The following is a 21958-nucleotide window of genomic DNA, read 5'->3' as shown; positions in this document are numbered from 1 at the left end:
TGCCTTTATGTTTTACTTCATTTCAGTTATTAAGATAAAACTTTCCTAACTTTATAAATCAATAATCTTTCATTTTTGATGTTGAGCACGGAGAAGATCATGAAATTCTTGACTAGGACTCCTTACCTTTGTGTTTCTCTTCATTCAAAAGAATAAGAGAAAACTATAAGGTTACCAAGGAAGCAAATAAGCAAGTTGACAGCAGTCGGCAACCTTCTCTTGAAGTTGTTGAGAATGTTGTTTGTAATATAGAACCTTTTTTCAGTCCACCATCACCATTACCAAGCAACATTTAGTTTGAAAATGTAGGAAAAATTGTGGAACATGAAGAGTTTATACAATATCATGCAATTTCATCAGAACCGATCCACAACAGGTTACAACAACTTCCTCATATTTGCAGTGATCCAGTAGGCAATTATTTGGATGAGTTTTGCAGTCAGAGTGGTCCTCCTTTGGTTTTTTATGAGCCCGAAAACATGGGTAAGGGAGATTTAGCTCAGGAAACAACATTGGTGTCTTGTTCACCAGTGGTCTCATCACATTTATCAGAAAGGTCACAGGAAATCTTGCAGCCTTATCATGACTATTTTAAGTTGAAACTTAAGGAAAGCACAGATGTTGGGAAAAGTGTACAATAAAGGTATAAATACTATGTAGAACAAAGTAGTAATTAATTATATGGGTTGGAAATCAATATGTATTCCTATGAAGATCCTCTTGCAACATTCTTGAGGTCAACTGGTGGGCTCATGCTTTGCAATTTCATTAAGATTCAATTTGTTTACAAGTTTTCATGGGAGTTTCCTTTCAATAGTTTTTTCTTCTTGCTCATGAGCAAGCACTTGCAGTCAACTAGCAAACAAAATTCTTACATGGTTCCATTGGCTATTCCATTTCACTTGATTAGGTGATGTATAGATCAGTTAGAGTAGGTGTGATGAAAAAGCTCAATCATCACCATTTTTTTAGTAGTCAGTTTTTAGAGTTAAGTTAGTTTAGGTTTTTAGTCAGTTTTCAGTTTTGAGTTTGGTATTTTTGTTTTTGACTCCATACCCAATGAATAAGGCTACCTGGTCTACGGTGTTCTTGACACCTCTAAGGAGATGCCATCCCCAGCTGGAGCTAATGTTAGTGTCAGTCAGTTTTTCCTGTCACTAGTGATCAAATATGCTCTTACAAGGTTTTGTTAGGGGTCTAAAGTCAAATTTTATCATTTCACTATGCTTTCAAAATAAAATTTGGTCACTGACTAGTGTGTCTAGGTCTATTACTTCTCCTTCACAATTTTCATGTTCCATTCACCGCCATCACTCAATTGGATGTGTCATCATCAAACAAATCATTATCATCATTTCAGTTATGTCATCATGGTCTTCATTCAACTCAGTGTCTCCATTAGGTCATTAGGGTTAGAGTCATCAAAACTATCATTTCATTCAATAAAATGGGAAATGAAGGAGTAGTGGTAGGGTTTGCTAAAAAAAATTTGTTTCTAAGTGTAATTCATCTGAAAGTGATGTAATAAGTTATGTTCTAAAAACTTCATTGAATGTTCCTAAGCTACATAGTTCCCAAAGAAAAAATGAAAAAGATATAGTGTGGGCCACCCCAGTACTATGAAAGTAAATTGACTTCTACAAGCTGTAAAAGTCCATCATAACTCATTTCCTCACTCGTTTAATTTCTAAAGAGATCTCATTCATCACCAACTACTTCCTCAACATTTTTATGGCCAAAGCATTCCAAAACATTGGTCTCAAGCTACCTCGATGCGTTTTTCGTGGGAAGCCCTCCTTTTCATGTTTTCAAGCCTACAAACCCTATTCCTATACATTTTATCCTCCCTCAAAACTCAAACACACTCCCTAAAACCCTCACACCCGCTCACTCTCATTCCTAAAAACTTCTATACCTAAAACCTAGCCCTACGCTACGTTTTTGGCAGCCTTTAATGGTAGAAGTGTCCTCAGACATGTAATTTTATTAATCAGAAAAAAAAAAAAAAACAATTACATATTGATTTTGCAAGAGTTTACACTCGAACAACAAAACACTCTTGCAATGAGCTATTTTATAAGCTCAATTTCCTAACTACCTCTAATTATGGATCACTTATTAAATAACAAGTGTCCACTTACAATAAATGTTATTCAAAACAACTAGCTAACAAATCTCCTAAAATAGAGCCTAAGATACAACACATGTGGAGAGTCATATCTTGTTACAACAATATACTAATTCTAAATGTCTCCATTAAATGATTAAATACTCTAGCATAATAATTATTAATTTAATATCTTAAATTAATAATTATTTATTCCAACTTTATAACCTATGATAATATTTTATTTTTGGATCGTCTAACATTCCCCCCTATGATCCAAAGATACATTACAACAGATGCCAAGTTAATCCCTGAACTTAGTAAATTTTATTATGTCAAGAGGTTTTGTGAAAATGTCGGAGATCTAATCTTCTGAAGGACAATACACTAGCTTGAGGACACCTTTGGCAATGAGAGATCTAATATGATGATACTTGGAGTCCACATGCTTTGTCTTTGAATGAAAAACTAGGTTCTTGGCAAGTTTGATGGCTGACTGGCTATCAATGAATAATGATGTAGCTTCTGCCTGAGAAATGCCCAAGTCCTGTAAGATTCTGTGCAACCAAACAATTTCACATGCTGCTTACCATGTTGAAATGTACTCTGCTTCTACTAAAGTAGTGGCCACTGTAGCTTGTTTCTTACAACTCCAAGATGCTGTTGCTGACCCCATAATCATTAAATAACCTGATGTTAATGCTTGATCATCAATACTTCCAGCAAAGTCAGCGTCTAAATATCCACAAAATACAAAGTTTTTAGTATTTGTGTAAAGAAGACCAAAATATTTTGTTCCTTGGATATATCGAAGAACTCTTTTGGATGCATTCTAGTGGCTGTCTCGTGGTTCCTGCATAAAACGTGAAAGAATACTGACTGCATAAGATAGATCAGGGTGAGTATTTGTCAAATAAATCAAGCTGCCAATCAACTGTCTATAAGTAGTAATGTCCACCTTCCCCCCCTTCAAATTTTGAAAGTTTCAAGTTTTGCTCCATGGGGGTAAGAATGGGCTTGCAATTCTGAATTCCAAATCCTTGAAGAACCTTTGCTGCATACTTACTCTAAGAAATGAAAATATGATGTGGACGTTGGAAGACTTCAACTCCAAGATAATAGTGAAGTAATCCCAAATCTGTCATCTTAAAATCTGCATGTAACTTCATTTTCCCCTGTGCAATATGATCATCATTGTTTCCAGTAATGATCAAATCATCTACATACATAACTAGAATTACCAGATAATTGCCCTATTGTCACACAGACAAAGTATCATCAGAATCACTTCATTGAAAACCAACTTTCCTAAGATATCCATTTTTGCATACTAAGCCCGGGGAGCTTGTTTTAACCCATATAAAGCCTTGATCAATTTTTAGACTTTATGTTCTTGCCCTTCAATTTCAAAACCTGGTGGTTGTGTCATATACACATCTTCCTATAAATCCTCGTTAAGAAAAGCACTTTTCACATCCATTTAATGAACTTTCAATCCTTTATGAGTGGCCAATGCAAGTGTTACTCAGATGGTGTTCCATTTAGTTGTAGGAGAAAATGTTTCCTCATAATCAATGCCTTCCTGCTGTGCAAAACCTTTAGCGATTGCTTTATACTTTTCAAGTTCACCCTTTTGGTTGTACTTAATTCTGTAAACCCATTTGCATCCTATGGGTTTAATATTTTGTGGACAATCAACAAGTTTCCAAGTGTTGTTATCAATTACTCTTTGATATTCTTCAACCATAGCCTATTGCCATTCTCTATGTTTTACTGCTTCTTTGTATGTGGAAGGTTCAGTAAAATCATTTGCTATCAAGGAAAAATTGCCTTCACTTCTATGTGACTTTCTAGTGCCTGTTTTATTTTGCTCATCAGGCTTTACATCTTTCAAAAGTTGAACTACCCATTTTGGTAGTTGATGCTCAGTTGTTTGAGGTTCTAAAAAGTCTCCATCATTGTAAAGAGGATTAATATAAATTGATGTTCGTCAATTAGGTGGAGATTCTGGAGGTGAAGAATCATTGTCAAAAGAACTGCTGCTGCTTGGAGATGCGGATGAACTGTTAGAAGATCTAGATGGTGTTGTTGAAGTAGACAGACTCGATGAATCATCTTCAGAAGAAGGAAAATCAAGTTCATACCAATTTGGTGAATTTGGTTGCCTTTGTGTATTTCCTTTTCTTCGACTGCCTTTAGTTTCTAATTTTTGAAGAAGTATTTTGATTTCTTCAACATTCTTACTCTCTATTTCATCAAAAATTACATCCCTGCTCACAATAAATTTTCCATTGGTCAAAAGGTGGTACCCTTTCTTCTCATCAGAATAGCCAATCATTGTGCATTTTAAACTTCTTGAGTCAAGCTTAGTTCATTTTTCTTTCAGAACTAAGGCATAACGTACTGATCCAAAAACTCTAAGATGTTTAACTCATGGTTTGAAGCCATACCAAGCTTCATAAGGTGTGATTCCATCTAAATAAGCAGTTGGAGACCTGTTTCTTAAGTAGATAGTGTGAATTGTTTCTACTCAATATGTTGGACTTAACCTCTTGAAAGTTAACATAGATCTCGCCATTCTTAACAAGGTGCGATTTATTTTTTCTACTACTCCATTTTGCTGTGGAGTGTAAACATTGGTAAGATGCCGTTTTATGCCATTATCACTACAATAAGTTTTGAATTCATTTGAAGTGAATTCTCCCCCATTATTTGTCCTGAGAGTACCTATCTTTTCTTTGACTTTATTTTCAATAAGTTGGCGAAAATTTTTAAACTTTTCAAATGCTTCTGACTTTTGCTTTAAGAAATAAACCCAAGTCATTCTACTAAAATCATCAATGAATAGTAAGAAATATTTTCAACCACCAAATGAAGTTTGTAGTGGTCCATAAATGTCACTGTGAACTAGTTGTAGCCACCTGTTTGCACGCCATGAACTCGTTGAAAAAATTTCTTGACTTTGTTTTCCATAAGTGCAAGCTTCACATTTTGAATTTTCCTTTTTGAAAGTTAGAAGTCCCTTAACCATCCCTTGCTTCTGCAATTGAGAAAGACTATCAAAATTTAAATGTCCATATCTTACGTGCCATAATCTTATAGGTGAAATTCCTGTAGTCACTGCCCCGGCAAAATCAGAATGCCTTGGAATAACTGTCCCTTTCATCCTTAACAGTTTTCCATCTTCATAACCTATCATCACTGTTTGCAAGCTCTGTTTGACTGTATTAATCTTAACTAATCCATCTTTCATAATTATCCGATGTCCTGCTTGTCGAATCATGACGAAAGACAACAATTTTTTCTTAAAGGTTGGTACATACCATACATTTGAAATCATTTTTTCTCCAATGCCAGGGAGAAAGACTTTAACCGCTCCTTTTTGATAAGAAGTATGTTTTGTATCATCTACAAGAAAAATGGAATTAAGTTGGAAATCTTGAAAATTCCAAAAGAAATCACGTCAACAAGTCATGTGTTGAGTTGCCCTTGAATCCAAGGTCTAGGCATCTTCATAATCACTTCTAAGATGGGATGAAAGTTGTAATTCTGGCGAGGAAGTAAAAACATATTTTGAGTTATCATCATCTTGATCATTTTCAAATTGTGTTGAGTGCAGATGAAACTTGGGAATTTTTTTAAGTGAAGTTTGACAATCTTCAGCATAATGTCCAAATTTGTTACATCTTTGACACACAATTTGACTTAAGTCTCTTCCTCTTCCTGAAGATTGTCCTCTGCCTCTACTTTGAATTCTATTTTGAGGTTGTCCTTTACCTTGATTATTATTTCCTTGTCTTTGAAAATTGCCTCTTCTTTGATTGTTTCCTCTACCTTGAAAATTACTCCTGCCTAAACTGTTGCCTCTATTAAAGTTGGTTTCTCTGCTTTAGCTTTGACCTCTGCTTTGTACATTATGCTCTGCTTGATTCTGATATAAATTCCCTCTTCCTCTATTTCTAGAACTGTCGGTCGATGATTTACTAGTGCTCGCCTTTGTGAAAAAGACATCTTCACCAAATTTATTTTTCTTCCCAAAGGTTTTATCATGTTGGGTCAACATTTCAAAGAGCTCATCAGACTTTAGTTTGTCTAACTTTCCAGTTAATTGTAGAGTATCCAAAAAATGTGTGTAGGAAGAAGGAAGTCCAACAATTAAAATTGTGACCATTAAACTATCATCTATTGCTGGAAACCCAACATTAATGATTTCTTGCCTAATATTATTAAGTATTGAGATATATTCAAGAACATCACCTCCTTCAGTCAATTTTTGTTGCAACAATTTTAATTGTAGATCAACTTTCTTTGATTCAGGCTGAGTATCAAATAATTCTTTAAAAGTTTTCAAATCAGACCATGCTTCTATACCATTTTCTATATGGACATATATTTCATCATTGACAGAAGATTTAATGAGATCTAATGCTTTGGAATTCTTAACTTCCCATTTTGCTAGTGCAGCTGCATCTGTGGGTTTATTCGGCTTAATATCACCATCACATATTCCTTGCCACAATTCATTATAAATGAGAGTGCTTTCGATGAGGTGTTGCCATGTTTTATAAGATTTTGTACCTTCAAGTTTGTCAGAATCAGAAAACAAATTAATCAACTTTGACATTGTAGTTTTGAAGCTTCGCATGAAGATTCAGGCTCAGAAAAAATATCAAGATGGGCAACACACTACGCAGAAAACAATCTATCAGGGTTTGGCCTTGACCCTCTTATAGTCATTGAAACAGGAGAAAAATGACTGAGCTTTACACTTGGCTCTAGTCAATTTATCAAATATTTACAACGTAACTTTCAAAATTTGACTTTTACAATGATGCTCTTGAAAAATCTGGTAAAAACCCTCAAAGTAAAATTACTTTGAGTCACACTTATCTCTCCAGAGAAAAATTACAAAGAAAAAATCTCCTTATTACTCCAAAAACAAAATTACAAATAACCTTGTTACTCCAAAAATATTACAAAATCCTTATTACTCCAATAAAACATTACATAAAAAATACATACTTTATCTCTCCAAAATAAAATATGACTTATCTCTCCAAAAAATTAAAAAATTAAAAAAAATATATTCTTTATCTCTTCAGCAAAGACTTTTGACATTCACCTTAAAAAAAAAAAAAACACTGTCAAATGCTAGATTTTTTTTACTTGTCCTTCAGGCTAGTTCTTGACTGGTTGATGCTGGTTGGCTGGCTCTCACGCTGGCTGGCGCTGAATGACTGGCTCTCACACAGGTTGACTGTGGTGTTGGCTGGCTCTCACACTGTCAGAATCGATAAATTATGATGGGATAAGCCATTTCAAAGAAGAATGAAACTGATACATCAACCTTTTTAAAAACCTCTCATCTTCCAATTTACAGGATGCAAAGTTCTTGATTTTGGGGCTTTCAATCACAATTCATTTACCCAAATATTTAACCATTCATTATTTACTGGAAAGTTGACTACAAGTTGAAGTGTTATATGTAACTCTGCATTAGATTCCCTTTATGTACTATTAACTCAGACTTCAATGCCTCATTTCTTCAACGCTTGGATTAATGTATCAAACATTCAATATTACACTCAATAAAAAAGAAATACCATCCAACTTTGCATTATATTCCAGCATGGGTGTATGTTCCAGCATCAAAGGGTTAACATAGTCATGATTTGAATCACACGCAAAGATACCAAACAGGAGTCAAAACTCTGTTTAATTCTCTCAAATACAGAGTTACAAAGAAAACAGAATCAAGTTCAGGAACAATGCTACAGTATGGCACCATGGCTGGCCGAATTCTCATTCAATTGGAAATTTGGAAGGTTCTTTATTTGGAGTCGAAATAGCAAGCGACAGAGTTGTTACTATTTATTGTAACAGGATGCTGATATGGTAGAATTTGCAGGGCGCAGCTATGCAGCAAGATCTCAACCAAGTGGCTAACCAAACACTCATTATCACAAGCTTTAGATTTACATTGCTTCTAGACTTTAGAAAAGGAAGGCTGCGAAGCTTAATATGGAAAACAGATGGTAGAAAACACTGACAATCCTGGAACGTGAATAGAAGAAAAAGAAATCTAATAATAATACACAAATTGATTTGCAGATTAAAAATCTAAAATCAATAAGAATTTTTTTTTGTTTGTTGAACACAAAACTGGACAATTTCATGCCAATCATTTGTTGATCAATTCAGTAGAGTTTTCCAGAAACTTGTAGAGCTGGAATCTCCTCCTCACATCCACTGCAGCATTACTGAAGCTTTGATACCACAATAATGGCAGAAGTGTCCTCAAACACGTAAGTTTATTAATTAGAAAAAAACAATTACATATTGATTTTGCAAGAGTTTACACCCGAACAACAAAACACTCTTGCAATGAGCTATTTTATAAGCTCAATGTCCTAACTACCTCTAATTATGGATCACTTATTAAATAAAAAGTGTCCACTTACAATAAATGCTATTCAAAACAACTAACTAACAAATCTCCTAAAATAGAGCCTAAGATAAGACACATTTGGAGAGCCATATCTTGTTACAACAATATACTAATTCTAAATGTCTCTATTAAATAATTAATATTCTAGAATAATAATTATTAATTTAATATCTTAAATTAATAATTAATTTATTCTAACTTTATAACCTATGATAATATTTTATTTTTGGATCATCTAACAGCCTTCATAGCTGGAACTGTGTATAAATTACCTAGCTCTATTCCCTCACTCGTTTCACTTGCCTCCACTTCCCTAAGTTCCTAACATCCCTCGCCATCTCATAAATTTTTCCTACAGCCATTCCTACTCCCTAACCCCTTCATCCTATTCCCTCATTCCCTTCCCCTATTTTGGCCCCTAGCGTTTGCACTCACAAGTTTCATATGGAGAAGGAAAGGAGGACTTACAACAAGGGTGAGAAAATGGTAAAGTATGAACCTCTCAATACATAGGAGTTGATATCCTCACCTCTCCAAGCAATGTTTTCAGCATGCAGGGTGCCTTGAGTTTTGTGAGCAAGTTGAAAAAAGTCAAATATCATGCTAGGTTAACTGGTATATTTGCCACACATATTAAGAGGGATCAAGTCACAATTGTAGGGGTGAAATTCACTATATCAACTAACATCATAGCAGTAGACACAGGGATACCAAATATTGGTGAGAAATAGTTCAAAACTCAAGAGTTGGATGCCCAATTTTACCAATCCTACATCAAATCTCATTGACAAATAAATCAGTGGAGACAGAGAATATTGGCTTGACAAGGTCAATGACCACTTCTAGAAGCTTCTTGAAAGAGAAAACAGAGACAAGAGGCTACAAAAACACATGGCTGCCCATTATTACACAAGGAACTTGATTTTGAGAGAAAATGTCAAACAAATGAAAGCAAGGCTAAGCCAAACCCTAATCAGTCAAAAGGAGAAGGGTAAGATTGATTTGTTGTTTGAAGCATCTATGATAGTGTAGTACAACATATTAACCTTATACACAAATCTTGAGAAGTTTTGGTGAACATTTTGGTCATTTGCAAATTTTTGGTCAAATTTGGCTATTTTTGGCACAACCACCCTGCCAAAAGCGTAGTGTGGGCCATGCTGAGCTTTTTCTAGAGAGATCCAAATGGTAAAATCTCTACATGGTTGGATATATTTTGACTCCTACATCAAATTTTGACTCCTAGCATCCCAATTCATCAACTTTTACAGGGTGAAAATGGCCAAAAACCACCTAAAAAACACCTTTCTGCCCTATTTTTGGAGGCCACACTATAATTTTTGACTAGTCTTGCGAGAAGTCACTTTTGAGGAGCTATAATTAATCATTTTCCATGCTTGAGGGCTATATAGATAACTAGACAAAGAGATATTTCGAATGAGCTATCATGAGCTCAATTTGGAGTTCAAGAAGGCCTCCAAAAGTGGCTTGCAATCGCATGATGTGCTTTTCCTCAGCCACATTGTGCTTTTTCGAAGGGGTTGATTTTATTCATAAGTTTGACCTAGTTTGACATTTTACCTATGTAAATGATGCAATTAAGCACAAAATGATGTAATTATTCTAGATGAATGTAAAATTAGGTAGATACATGCAAATTTCACTTGTTTTGGGTCAAATGAAACAATTTCTCAAATTGAGGGAGAGTTTGTTAACCTCCCAAGTCATTAGGGTTTTGGTTGAAACTTTTGGGGAACAACTCCACAAATCATGGATTGAACCCCTGAGAGTGGGAAGATGTTGTTTTGGTCTTTATATATCATTTTATTAGTTAGAGAACAGGTTGGACATCAGAGGAGGGAAGTATTATAGCTTGTACTTGGACATTTTCTGGAAATCAAAGGATAAAATTTGTAGCTATTATCTAGGAATTCATGTGCAGTAAGTTTGTGATGTTGTTTTTTATCTGTTATAGATTTATATGAAAGATATTCATATTCCTTTCCATTCATCAGTTCTTCAGTGGTTTTCCTTAAAATTTATAAACATAATTCTTTGCGTAAACCTCTGTTTTTAAGGGAATATCATTATGTGTTAATTTCCTTCTTGTTTAATAAACTCATGTGCTCATGCTAATTAAGACCCTTTTTCATCTTCCAAACACTACACTACACACCGGAAAACCCTAAATCCATCACAGAATTATTTCTACCTTGCTCCTCCATATCTTTGTTCTTGTAACCCTTTGATCCTTTAACCTAGCTACCGAGTTTTTCTCCCTTATCCAGCATCAAACCCTAAAAACTTTCAAACCCTATCTGAGCCTAGTATACCTAGCCTAAAATCTATTCCTTTTCCAGTCAATTCATTGGCTCTGATCTTAGAGAAAGCCCTCTTTGGTTTTGTAGGGCTAGATACCAAACTGAAAGCTTAGTCTGTGATTACCTTCGTCGGTCTCCTCTCAACCTGGGACATTGCGGAGGATTAAAAAATAAGTAAAATAAAAAAATACGGTAGAGGAAATGACATGGGAAAGTCTTCAGCGAATGGGAAAGTGCCAAGTGGCAGGATGTCATTGGACCCGCATTTGGCAAATCGCAGAAGGAAGAGGTCCGTTGTTAAGGAAATTGGTACCCGACACTACCGGGTTGCGATTTGCGATATCACAATCGTATATTAGAGGTAAGTCGATGGTAAATAATCATCCCCAAAGTGAAGCCAGAGTGCGATGTGATAAATCACAATCACACATCGCATGGATCAAGTGTGTTTACAGAATCGACCCCGACAAAGTAAGGTTGAGATTGCGATATCACAATCGCATATCGCACAACACATCAACCCATTATGGAACCCATTATGGAGAATCACCCCTTCTCTAGCCGTTTGCGATTTGTGATAGATTATGGCCACCACATGTCCTCCTAATGGTCGGTTAAAATTTTGGTTGGCAAGAGAAGTCGGAGGCCAGGGTCAAACCTGTGATGTCCCATACAACAACGCCAAGGTTTACAGTTGAGCTCGTGGCATGTGACCTAACAAACTATGGTCACTGATTATATTTTAAATTATGTTGACTGTTAGGCTCGGGGTAGACCACCAACATCACTATAGGCGACACTCCCATGTGAACACCCCGTCCATGGCCTACAACAGTTATTTTTCTGCCATGGTAACCGCACCGCCAACTTCTAATCCAAACACTCATGTGACCACCTTATCTGTAGGCCATGACATTTTTTCGTAACAGTCGATGAGGTGATGGGTGGAATTAGTTGTCTTACAATTTCATTCGTTGCGCGGCAAAATCTTCGCACATTTAGTGGTTTTTGGGGCGAAATTGGAGGATCATGTCGGATTTGGAGCAATTTGAGGAGCGAATAGTGGGCTAACTAGGAGACGTCATAACTTTTTTCGTTTTCGACCAAATGGAATGCAAAAGGAGGCTAGATAGCCATTTTTTTGAGATTTTGGATTGATTGGAGCAGGTTTCAGAAGAATTTGAGCATTGCAAACACATCTTTTTACACTTTTGAGCATAAGAGAGAGGCCCAAGCCATTGGAAGATGGACCAAGGAGACGTAGCCCTGGAGGGGTGAACTCCTTTATCATGTTCATGCTGTAATATGTTTTTGATGTTGTTTTGTACATGTTTATGCTGCTGTTCAATCTCTTATTTATGTTAAATTTCTCATAAAATTAACATAAAAACTCATCATTTCACTTGCAAAAATCCATGAATCCTTAAGCACAATGCAAGAATTTTGTTTCTAATATGAGGGGAATCTTAGTACAACAATCTAATATTCTAAATCATATCACTTTGGTAGCCACTCCTACAAAAGGTTGGATCAAAGTAGCAAAAATGAATGGAAATAAAGGATGCACTGGTGATCAACCCCAAGCTAGGTCATTTCTATGTTTCTATTCTTTGTTTTATATATGTGTTATGTACTTTTTTTCATGGTCATGCTTAGGCCTATTATTGATCCAGGTCCAGGTGTGACCAAGGACCCTTCCAAGACCTTTTACTTTCGTGATGTGTTAAGTTGCATTTTTTTAAAAGAACATAAATGAACACACTGCATATACCTCACAACCAAGGGCCATCTGAAGAAGCAGATGTCAAACTGTTGAAGTTGTTCGTACCATCAATATCATGGCATCAATCACATGGAAATGGTTGCTCACACATAAATGCTAACACCTGCATTCCACTTAGAAAAGTGGCTAAAGAATAGAATGAGCAAATGAAAAATCTAAATGCACCATCAGATTTGTGGCATCGAATAGTGCAAAATCGACTGTCAAATTTCTGAATTCTGAGAAATTGAGAATATGGGGCTCAAGGAATCTTTAGATTCACCCTAGATTCCTCAAAGATTCTTCTCCACAGGTGGACTAGAAATATGCAACTCCAAAGGCGAATTTGACTTCGCCATTGTGATCCCTGTGGAAAACCGTGAAAAACGACTATAAACTTGACTATATTTCGACATAGAGAAAAATTACCTCCTCGGGAAAATTTCAAGGATCATGGTTTTGCTCCCTATTTCTGTAGCAGTCATGGTTCCACCTGCATACTGAAAAATGCCAAAAAATGTAGAACTATGATGGAGAAACAGATAGCACCATTACGTTCGCGGTGTCGAGAAGTGCTGAAACCATATAAAAATTGTCAAATTCTGACAAAGTGAAATTTCGCCCCTCCTGCAAAATCCTGCCTTGAACTGCATGCTCTGCCTTCTTCTCCCTCAGCGCACTGATAGATTGTGATTGAGTAAAACTTGGCCGGTGGATTTTCCCAAGTTGTCTGTTGGCGGAGTTGGTTAAGGCTCCTGGTTAATATGGAGGAGGTTGAGTGATCACCTTGCCTCCTCCTTTTTTTATACATTGCAACGAATTATTTTTAAAAATTAAGTTAATGGTTGGGTCGGTCCTGCCTTGGGCGGCCCCCCCACCATAACTTCCTCCACTCCAATTGCCCGCATTCACTTTTCATTGGTGGATGGTTTTTTGTTGTTGGAGGTTGGGTCCCGTGCCCCAAGGGCTGGCCCACCTTCCATGGCAACAGGCTCACATTAGTTCCCCTCCATTGTTTGGTGGTTCCGCAGGATGTGGGGAGGGGTTGGGGGTCGTGGCATGCCCCTCCATTAACAACTATTTTTTTATGTGGATTCTGTTAGGGTGGTAGGGTTGGTGGCCCGCCACCCTTTTTTTATATATATTTTTTGTTATTTAAAACAAACCATGCATTTTTTGAAATTCCGTTTTTAAGTCGTAGGAGTATTTTTAACTAGGCCATAATTTCACCCAAAATCTGGCTGGAGTTGGCCGGAATCCGGTGGCCAGGTTCTGTCCAAATTGTGGCCTCCTTAAGCCTGCCCAGTTAGAAAAATGTCAACCCAACTTTAACTGCTTCTAACTTCCTCATCCGGACTCAAATTGATGAACTGTTCACACCGCCACGATCAGGAAGACTCGATCTACGCTCTGGTCCTAATTCGAGCATAATCCAAACATTTTTATTTTTGAGTTTTCCTTAGTCCTCTTTGTCTTGTGTGTGTCTGTGGAGCCACCTGGATTAATCCTCCCCACTAAGGAGCTTTTGGTCCTAAAAAACCATGAAAAATAATCTGCAACTTCTTTGTACCTTGTCTACATCACAAGCGTCCTGAAAGGTCTCACTTCCATCTCCTTCACCTTTTTTCTTTGGAGCCTTAAGTGATGAGCCCACACCTGCAACCTCTGCAACTTGTATTACATTATTTTGCAAATTAAATGCTTGTCTTAACTGACCCACTAACAACCCAAGCATCCCACACTTGCCACGAGTTTATAACACATACTCGGTGGTTAAGTTTACAACAAGATGGGCACAATACCCCAGCTATGAAAACAAGGCCAGCATATCATTGTTGCTTCAACAAGTGATGGAAAACTCATCATCATTGCAAAACATGATTTACAAAGATAAGGCCAGAAAATATTTTCTTGACAAGTGATGGAAACACGACATCACTTTCACAGTTTATCATGCAACACAAAATAAGACCAGACATCATTGTTGCCGAACAAGTGATGGAAAACACATCATCACTTTTACATTTTAAAATGCAACAAATGCTTAAAAAAAGCACGACCATCAAACGAAAACATGTCTAGAAACCATTTTTCACTTATCAATGTGAATGGGTCACCTCGTTGTGGTGGCTTGGCTTGTCGAACAATTGTTTCACCTGGTTCATGCACCGACGCTGTTTCGCAATGACTGCAATAGGTTTTCTTCCTCCATATCTACTTTACCTAATGTTGAGAGGGTCTTTCACGCCTCATCCTTTTGTGTGCTATCATTCTTTTCCAAAACTTAGAAAATGCATGGTTATGTAATCCACAAAAGGTACATGTTTTTCGATTCATTTATTTATGTCCATCATTAAAAAAATGATCATAATCGAAATGAAGATTCGAAGATCGAAAGTGGTTATACCTATCCTTTCCGTCCCGTGTGTAAGTATGGTGATGAGAGCTTGCCTCAACTCTTTCCCTGCAATGGGCACAGCCATGGGATGATGGGGATATTTTCCCATCATTCTCTTTCCTCGACGATTTTGACGATGTCTCGGAAGCATATGACGCCTTCGAGCATTCTGCTTTGGTGTATCTCGAACCTGCAAATTGAGGTCTTTGCACAACCTCCAATGGTTGAGCTATGCCTTGGTTATTAACGCAAGGCTTTTCTTCCTCCTCACGCCTCATCCTTGTGAGGAGCCTCATGTTTGTCTCTATAATTTGGATCTCCAAATCTCCAATAGAAATTATACTATGTGAAGATGAAACCGAAAGGAAATCAACATCTTTTACCTCCTCTTTCGATTTGCAAATAATTGATGAGGGTTGTTCATCATCCATTGTCGGTGGTTTGCTTGTTATATCAATTCATTCCCCAACTTCCTTTCTAACATACCCAAGTCCTGTTTGACACGGTAATTCCTCTACTTTGATAGGGTTGAAAATGCCTTGGCCATCAACACCCAAGCCTTTCCCTTCATACCCCATTCTCTTCAATAGTTTGGAGCCAATTCCTATGGTATGATTTTCAAAAACAACGAAATCATCATCACGACACATACATGAATTTAGAGAATTGCATTTTACGTCACATGGGTCATGTTGCAGTTTTTCCAAGGGCTCTTCCTTTGCTTGCAACTGTTGTAGAAAACTTTGTTTATCCTTTTTCTCTTTATGTAGGAGCATCTTCAATTCAGTGTTCTCTGTTTGAAGATTTTGGTTGTTGTGCTTCAATTCTTCCAGGGCCTCTTCCATGGCTTGCAACTGAAGCTGCAATTGCTCCTTTTCCTCTGTCTCTTTCTATAGAGTTTCATACATTATCTCTACCCTTTTGGAAATTTTTAGCATCATCTCGTACATTTCTTTTTCATCCTCTGTCACTGCATGTTCCATTATTCACGCTTGTAATTCACATCCACGCAAAGATCACTCTAATACCACTTGATCCAGGTCCGAGTGTGACAAAGGACCCTTCCAAGACCTTTTACTTTTGTGATGTGTTAAATTGCATTTTTTTAGAACAACATAAATGAATACATCTGCATGCTATAAAGAAGAGGAACATGACAATCATCAACACATGAAAACATAAGCTATTGATAACGGAGTTTGTCCAAGAGGGACTACGTCTCCGGGCCCCGGTGTCAAGATGGTGTAGGCCACTGCATTAAGTGTTATCAATAGTGATGATGTACATAGAGGTGATGTCATTGTCATACAAGGAAAATGCCCTCATGTAAGAGTGGCTCTAAGAGATGTTCCGCTATAGGACTCTTAGTCAAAAGACTCCTATCAGTGTGACACCAAACTCATGCATGATGAGCATCCTGCCAACATGGCATAAAATGGATCTCAATGCAAACATGCATGACGACAACATGAGTATCCCATCAACATACAACAAAGGGATCTCAAAACACAACATGATGAATCATGACAACAAGTACATTTGACAAATGATTTCGCATCACATCAAGCAGGAATCATGAAAACAAGTAAGAAACAAGATCCCACATAAAGCATCAAATAGGGATCTGTGCAGCACAATGCATAGCAAAATAAGTACATGAAAAAACTGCATATACCTCACAACCAAGGGCCATATGAAGAAGTAGATTTCAAATTACTGAAGTTGTTCGTACCATCGATCTCACGACATCAATCGCATGGAAATGGCTGCTCGCATATAAATGCTGACACCCGCATTACACTTAGAAATGTGGCTAAAGAATAGAATGCGAAAATGAAAAATATGAATGCACCATTAGATTTGTGGCGTCGAATAGTGCAAAATCGACTGTCAAATTTCTGAATTCTGAGAAATTGAGAATCTGGGGCTCAATGAATCTTTTAGATTCCCCCTAGATTCCTCAAAGGTTCTACTCCATAGGTGGACTGGAAATTTGCAACTCCAAAGGCGAATTTGACCTTGCCATTGCAATCCCTGCGGAAAACCATGAAAAACAACTATTAACTTGACTATATTTGAACATGGAGAAAAATTACCTCCTGGGGAAAATTTCAAGGATCATGGTTCCGCTCCCTGTTTTTGTAGCAGTCATGGTTCCACCTACATTCTGAAAATGGCTGAAAATTGTAGAACTCTAATGGAGAAATGGATAGTGCCATTGCGTTCACGACATCGAGAAGTGCTGAAACCATATAAAATTTGTCAAATTCTGACAAAGTGAAATTTCGTCCCTCCTACAAAAACCTGCCTCGAACTGCATGCCCTACCTTCTCCTCCCTCGCCGCATTGACATAATGCGTTTAAGTAAAACTTGGCCAGCAAATTTTCCCAAGTTGTCTAGTGGCGGATTTGGTTAAGGCTCCCGGTTAATATGGAGGAGGTCAGGCAGTCAAACCCTGCATCCTCCTTTTTTTTATACATTGCAACGAATTCTTTTTAAAAATTAAGTTAATGGTTTGGTCGGGCCCGCCTTGGGTGGACCTCCCAGCGTACCTTCCTCCACTCCAATGGCCTTCATTCACTTTTCATCGGCAGATGGTTTTTTGTGGTTGGAAGTTGGGTCTCACGCCCCAAGGGCCGGCCCACCTTCCATGGCAACGACCCACATTAATTCCCCTCCATTGTTTGGTGGTTTTACGGGATGTGGGGAGGGGTCGGGGGTTGTGGCTCACCCCTCCATTAACAACAATTTTTTTATGCGGATTTTGTTTGTATTTTTTTTTTTGTTATTTAAAACAAACCATGCATTTTTTGAAATTATGTTTTTAAGCCATAGGAGTCTTTTTAACTAGGCCACAATTTTTCCCAGAATCTGGCTAGAGTTGGCTGGAATCCGATGGCTTGTTTTTGTCCAAATTGTGGCCTCCTTAAGCCTGCTCAGTTAGCAAAAAGTCAACCCAATTTTGATTGCTTCTAACTTCCTCATTTGGACTCGGATTGGCGAACCATTCACACGGCCACGATCAGGACGACAAGATCTACGCTCTGGTCCTAGTTCAAGTGTAATCCAAACATTTTGATTTTTGAGCTTTCCTTAGTCCTCTTTTTCCTATGTGTGTCTCTTGAGCCACCTGGATCAATTAACAGGCTTATTCTGTCTATGGCCATCTTTAGGAAGGCTATTTTACTTTTGGCCAATGGATGTCAATAGATGTAAATTTTGAGTCTTTTGTTATTTAGTCTTAATGATTACTTTCTATTATGTGATTCGAAACATATACTCCTAAATTAATATTTTCAAAAGACATATGTTACCAATGTCAAACATATCCCTATTTATAGAAATATTTATTAGTAGAAATATTTTATACTAAATTAAAAAAAAATAATAACACAAAACAATCGAATGATAAAAACACAAGTATCCAAGCTTATCCTAGTAGCCCCATTCCATTTTATTAGCGAAGTCTTTGAGTATCCAAGCCAAGGGTGTAATGGAAAAACTCAGTGTACAAAAATCCATGTACATAAATCCATTCTTTCTTACTTCATTTACGTCCAGTCACATTAGGCTCATCAACATATTTAATATCCTTTTATATAGTGGTTAGCTTTAAGAAAGTTATTATAATAGTGGTATAACTAGTAATTGCACCACATGTTGTAATGGAAATTCCATAAGGAAGTAGCATTGGAAAGAGTAGCATAGAAGAAAGAAGTAAAATTTTTATGCAATTTTGTTTTGTTTATTGTTTTTTTCCTTACAAAAAATTTGAAACTTAAACTTTGCATAATTGAGCTACAACAATTAGGAAGGATGATAGTTTGAGAAATCCCATCAATGTCTACTTTTTAGGAAATGTGTTCATTGATAATGTGTGCTTCTTCAGAATGTCTCAACTATGTACCTACCAATTTTTGGTATAATGGCACAATACTACCTTGTGCCACCAAAAAGTAAATGGAAGGAAAAATAGAGTTGGATCTTGAAAGGTATGTATAGCATTAGAAACACTAGAGTTAGAATCCCACACCACGCATTGAAAGCATATTGTATTCAACAAAGTCTTCAACACATAGTCCTTGTGATAGAGATTGTCGTTTACAAACACCTTATCAGCAAAGTGAAATATCAAGATTAATGCTAAAAACAACATCCAAGTACATAGATTTTCACAGTTTCTGGGATGTATGTGTAGGTGTAGGAAATGGGATATTTAAATCTATAGAAACTATATAACTAAGTAGTATATGGAAGAATAACATAGATTTTAAAAAAAATGTGATGCCATGCATAAATTTTTAATTTCTATTTGAAAAGTGAAAAAAAACAATGACATATTACTCACAACAACCTATAGTGATATACCTTAATCAAATCATGTTAAGTGAGATTTCATTATTATCCTCCAAAAAACAGAGCTTTTATTGTTCACTTCCAAGCACATTATAATAAGATATCTCAAGCCTATTTAAATACTTTATTTCAAACCTTAATCAAATCATGCCAAGTGGGCTTTCATTATTCTCCTCCAAAAACCACGAGCTTTTATTGTTCATCTCCAAGTACATTATAATGAAATATCTGAAGCTTGTTTAAAGACTTTATTACATTTTGTCCATAAATTCAATAACAAGTATCTCTAATATCATGTGCTTGAAACCAACACTATAAACTTAATAATTTTAATTCTTTTACCAAATAAAATTTAATCTAATTTAATAAAAATAATAAAACACTCAAAATATTAACTAAAAATATAAATTAAATATTACTTCATGAAAGACATACAAAGCATAACTTGCCTATAGTAAAAAAAAAATACAGGAAAAAATATTATTGAGTAGAAAAAATTACAAACCAAGTAATACAAATTAAAAAAATATATTAGGAAAACAAAACTTGAATATTGAATACCATTCAAAGAAGTAATAAAATAATAATTCGGCTTTGACAATTTCTTTTCTAACTCTCATTTGGAGTTTTCTATGTACAATATTTTCACTGTTTCATCTTTATGAATTCCACCTTGGCAATTATTTTTCTAACTAAGATTTGGATTTTACTATGTACAATACCTAGTATTGAATCCCTGAATGAAATTAGTATCTCCCTGAGCACCCAGTCGACAGTAGTGTTCTTCATCATCATGACAAGCAAAAACAGACGGAAAAATCACGTTCTGTCTATCTCACCTGGCGAAGGGAAAGGAAAAGCAAGGAAAGACAAGGTTATATACATATAATTACATTACATGTGATATTCACACGTCATAATTAATGACTTACAACTAAATCTAATTAATCTAAGAAATTAGAGGCATACGTTCGTTCCATTGCGTTTCTTTTTCGAGGCAGGAATCTCTTCACTATTTTTCAATCATTTCTCTCCTCATCGGCCGCCTGTGTTAGCAGTAGGTTTGGTCTTTGCTTCAATGTTCGCAGAAAGAATGGTATGGAAATATAATTGTGATAATAATGTTTTTTTTTTCAAAGTTTAAAATTATCCAAATGGAAAGAAATTATGTAAATGGAAGATACTAGTTGAGTTGAAATGGTTGTTAACCTAAAACATAAGTTCCAGCATTGCATGTGAAATCTTCTTTTTATGATATCGATATCAGGTTACTTATATAAAGTATGGTATTGTTCTACTAAATTTCATAAAGAAATCAGGTTACTCTATATAAAGTATGGTATTGGTCTACTAAATTTCATAAAGAAATCAGGTTACTTTATATAAAGTATGGTATTGGTTTACTGAATTTTATAAAGAAAATTGAATTACTCTGCTGTGGAAACATTAAAGAAAAAAAATTCTATATTTAAGTACACTTTTAAATTTTAATCCAAAGTCATAAAACAATATTAAAAAATTATAATTAAACATAAGTTCTTGCATTGTAGGTGAAACGTTCTTTTTATGATATCATATCATCTTACTTTTATAGAGTATGGTATTAGTCTACCGAATTTTATAAAGAAAATTGAATTACTCTGCCATGGACACATTAAAGGAAAAAAAATCTATATTTAAATACACTTTCAAATTTTAATCCCAAGTCATAAAACAATATTAAAAACTTATAATTAAACACAAAATTGCACGTGAAATGTTCTATAATATTTATGAGATTTTGTTAGTGAAATTGATATGCTTTATTGTTTTGCAAGTTTGAGGAAAAAAAAGGAAGGAGTCTTCGTATGCTACAAAAGCCAAAGAGAAAGGAGTATGTTCATTTTATGACATCGATATCATCTTATTTTTATAAAGTATGGTACAAGTCTATTGAATTTTATAAAGAAAATTGAATTACTTTTATAAAGTATGGTATTAGTCTACTGAATTTTACAAAAAGAAATGAATTACTCTGCTGAAAAAATCAATATTTAAATACACTTTTTAATTTTAATCTGAAGTCTTAAAACAATATTAAAAAATTATAATTAAACACATCATCATAGGTGAAATGTTCTATAATATTTATGAGGTATTGTCAATGAAATTGAAATGCTTTATTGTTTTTCAAGTTTGAGAAAAAAGAGAGGAAGGAGTCTTTGTACACTGTACAAAGAGCAACTCTTTATTGGAAAAAAGAAAAACTATTTAATAGGAATTTTGACATATTGTGAACCGATTGGGAAGTGGACTTTTCTAAAATTATTGCATGGTAAAATAGGAAATAAAAAAAAGCATTGTTTAATGGGAAGCGAACTTTTCTAAAATGGTTGAGCCTGAGTCGAAAGCGAAGCAGAATTTTCTAAAATTATTGCAAGGTAAAATACCAAATAAAAAAAGGAACTGTTTAATGGGAAGCAAACTTTTCTAAAATGGCTAAACCTGAGTTGAAACCTGCCTTGGCTATAGATAGAAACTACGTCAATTCACCTAGCTTCTCTAGGAAAGGGCTGATGATAGGAG

This window comes from Pinus tabuliformis, chromosome 5_2 (assembly GCF_031772625.1).
Source record: "Pinus tabuliformis cultivar Carrire ecotype Pingquan chromosome 5_2, CPIR1, whole genome shotgun sequence".
NCBI classification, from domain to species: Eukaryota; Viridiplantae; Streptophyta; class Pinopsida; order Pinales; family Pinaceae; genus Pinus; species Pinus tabuliformis.
This window is presented reverse-complemented; position numbering follows the sequence as displayed.